At 45.3% G+C, this 3,763-nt stretch overlaps 1 pseudogene; it reads left to right on the top strand.

Moving 5' to 3' along the window:
* Window positions 1-447: 447 nt before the first annotated feature.
* On the top strand, window positions 448-566 carry LOC126417916 (5S ribosomal RNA; annotated as a pseudogene).
* The last annotated feature ends 3,197 nt before the right edge of the window (window positions 567-3,763 follow it).

Here is a 3,763-nt window from a genome sequence, read left to right as displayed (position 1 = left end):
CCCTGAATGAATTTTTATCATAAATTGTGTGAGAGAAGCAGTTAGAAATGCGAGATAACGTATGTGGCTCGATGAGCAACGTCGTAAACATAGTAAAACGTTACAGCAGCTATAAACTGATGTAGGTGTAGGTTCCACGTACCACACTTTGCAGCCATTCACCCTAGTGGGCATTCGTTTGTGAGTAATCCACGAACAAAATTTAGCATTGTGTGTGACGGTGTACAGGTTTAAAGAAAGGGTTTTATTCAGAATGGTTGCGTAGTGTACGCGTTTCACATGGAAAAAAGGTTGTGTGTTCGACTCTGGTCAGGTGCTTGAAAAGTTCTTATTTTTAAATCTTAATATACATGACTTTGATCATTATTTTCATTTATGTAATTTAAACATAAGTTATTAATTTCTGTTCTTCTGTCACGTCATTTTAATCATCGTATTGACTCTTTCGCCAACGGCCTTGCCGCAGTTGTAACACCAGTTCCTATCAGATCGCCGAAGTTAAGCGCTGTCAGGCTTGGCTAGCACTTGTATGGGTGACCGTCTGCGTCTGCCGAGTGCTGTAGGCAAGTGCAGTGTACTCAGCCACTGCGAGGAATTACTTGACTGAGATGTAGCGGCTCCGGTGACGAAAACTTAGAACGGCTGAGAGAGCGATGTGCTCACCACATGCCCCGGAATATCCGCATCCAGTGATGCATGTCGGCTGAGGATGACACGGCGATCGGTCGGTGCAGTAAGGCTGCCCTTCATTAAAGTTTTTCGGTGTTCTCCGTCATCCCTATCTGATGCGGATCCCACACAGCAGAGCAGTAGTCCACGAAAGGGCAGACAAGTGTCCTGTCAAGAGCCTCATTATTAGAGCTGTTACAGCCGGCCGGTGTGGCCGTGCGGTTCTAGGCGCTACAGTCTGGAGCCGAGCGACCGCTGCGGTCGCAGGTTCGAATCCTGTCTCGGGCCTGGATGTGTGTGATGTTCTTAGGTTAGTTAGGTTTAATTAGTTCTAAGTTCTAGGCGACTGATAACCTCAGAAGTTAAGTCGTATAGTGCTCAGAGCCATTTGAACCATTTTTAGAGCTGTTACATTTTCTAAAGTGTTCTGCCAATAGATTGCAGTCTTTGGTTTGCTTTCCCCACAGCATTATCTATGTAATCGTTCCAACTCACGGTATTCGTAATTCTAATCCTTCAGCATTTAGCTGACTTTGCAGCCTTTAGATTTGTGTGATTTATCGTACGCCTGAAATGTAGCGGATTTCTTTTAGGACGACAGACCTCTTATTGCTGGAAGTCAATCGCCACCTTTTACAGCATACAGATACGTAGTCTAAATCATTTTGCGATTCTTTTTGATAATTTGATGACTTTACAAGACAGTAAATGACAGCATCACCTGGAAACAATCTAAGAGGGCTGCTCAGACTGTTTCCTGCATCATTTGTATTGATTAGGAACAACAGAGAGCTTATAATACTTCCTTGGCGAATTTCAGACATTACGAGGTGCATTCAAGTTCTAAGGCCACCGATTTTTTTTTCTCCGGACTGGAAAGAGATAGAAACATGCACATTGTTTTAAAATGAGGCCGCGTTCATTGTCAATACGTCCCAGAGATGGCAGCACCGTACGGCAGATGGAATTTTACCGCCAGCGGCGAGAATGAGAACTGTTTTAAATACTTAAAATGGCGACGTTTTCCTTACTTGAACAGCGTGCAATCATTCGTTTTCTGAATTTGCGTGGTGTGAAACCAACCGAAATTCATCGACAGTTGAAGGAGACATGTGGCGATGGAGTTATGGATGTGTCAAAAGTGCGTTTGTGGGTGCGGCAGTTTAATGAAGGCAGAACATCGTGTGACAACAAACCGAAACAACCTCGGGCTCGCACAAGCCGGTCTGACGACATGATAGAGAAAGTGGAGAGAATTGTTTTGGGGAATCGCCGAATGACTGTTGTACAGATCGCCTCCATAGTTGGCATTTCTGTGGGTTCTGTGCACACAATCCTGCATGACGACCTGAAAATGCGAAAAGTGTCATCCAGGTGGGTGCCACGAATGCTGACAGACGACCACATGGCTGCCCGTGTGGCATGTTGCCAAGCAATGATAACGCGCAGCGACAGCATGAATGGGACTTTCTTTTCGTCGGTTGAGACAATGGATGAGACGTGGATGCCATTTTTCAATCCAGAAACAAAGCGCCAGTCAGCTCAATGGAAGCACACAGATTCACCGCCACCAAAAAAAATTCGGGTAACCGCCAGTGCTGAAAAAATGATGCTGTCCATGTTCTGGGACAGCGAGGGCGTAATCCTTACCCATTGCGTTCCAAAGGGCACTACGGCAACAGGTGCATCCTACGAAAATGTTTTGAAGAACAAATTCCTTCCTGCACTGCAACAAAAACGTCCGGGAAGGGCTGCGCGTGTGCTGTTTCACCAAGACAACGCACCCGCACATCGAGCTAATGTTACGCAACAGTTTCTTCGTGATAACAACTTTGAAGTGATTCCTCATGCTCCCTACTCACCTGACCTGGCTCCTAGTGACTTTTGGCTTTTTCCAACAACGAAAGACACTCTCCGTGGCCGCACATACACCAGCCGTGCTGTTATTGCCTCAGCGATTTTCCAGTGGTCAAAACAGACTCCTAAAGAAGCCTTCGCCGCTGCCATGGAATCGTGGCGTCAGCGTTGTGAAAAATGTGTACGTTTGCAGGGCGATTACGTCGAGAAGTAACGCCAGTTTCTTCGATTTCGGGTGAGTAGTTAGTTAGAAAAAAAATCGGAGGCCTTAGAACTTGAATGCACCTCGTACTTCTGTTTTATTCGACCACTTTCCGTCAATTATTACGAAGTTTTCTAAGGATATCACGAATCCAGTCGCAGAACTGGGATGATACTCCATAGGCAAGGTAGTTAATTAGAAGTCGCTTCTGTAGAACCTTGTCAAAAGCCTTCTGGAAATTAGCAATATGGAATTAATTTGACGTCCTCTGTCGGTAGCACTCATTACTTCTTGAGGATAAAGAGCTAGTTGTGTATCACAAGACCGGTATTTTCTGAATCGGAGTTGACTGTTTGTCAATAAAATGAAAATTATCGTATGGCACTGTTGGCCGGGAGGCCCCATGCGGAGGAGTTCGGCCGCCGTATTGCAAGTCCTCTTTAGTTGACTCCACATCGATAACTTGCGAGTCAATGATGAAAATGATGATGGAAAACACACAACACCCAGTGCCCTGCCGGGAATCGAACCCGGGCCCCCTGCGTGGTAGGCAGTAATGCTACCGCGCCTTTTTTTTAATCTCATTTTGTTCGATTGTGTTCGTTGCATGTGCTCGGGGCGGACGTCGTAAGACATCCGTTTAAGTTCCTTGTTGATCGATTAACTCAGTTTTTTTATTACAGAGAGCAGTTAACCCTCTGACCGAACACGCTGAGCTACCGTGCCGGCTGTTGGCGTGACTTGCACAACTTCCCACTCTTTAGGTACGGATCTCTCGAAGAGCGATGAATTATATGTGAATGCTAAGTGTAGAGGTATTGTATCACCATACTCTGAAAGAAACCCGACTAGTATACACATCACCATTGTTATCGCGCAGTGAAAATATTGTTATCATGCAGTGAATGTATTGACTGCGTCTTGCCACTGGTGTACTTTATATACGACGTGATTCACTTTGGGTTCTCTGCCAGATTTAGAGACAATGTTTTGCTGTAGACATTATTAAAAGCATCTCGTATGAAAATTCGTGCT

This window comes from Schistocerca serialis, chromosome 8 (genome assembly GCF_023864345.2).
Source record: "Schistocerca serialis cubense isolate TAMUIC-IGC-003099 chromosome 8, iqSchSeri2.2, whole genome shotgun sequence".
NCBI classification, from domain to species: domain Eukaryota; kingdom Metazoa; phylum Arthropoda; class Insecta; order Orthoptera; family Acrididae; genus Schistocerca; species Schistocerca serialis.
This window is presented reverse-complemented; position numbering and strand designations above follow the sequence as displayed.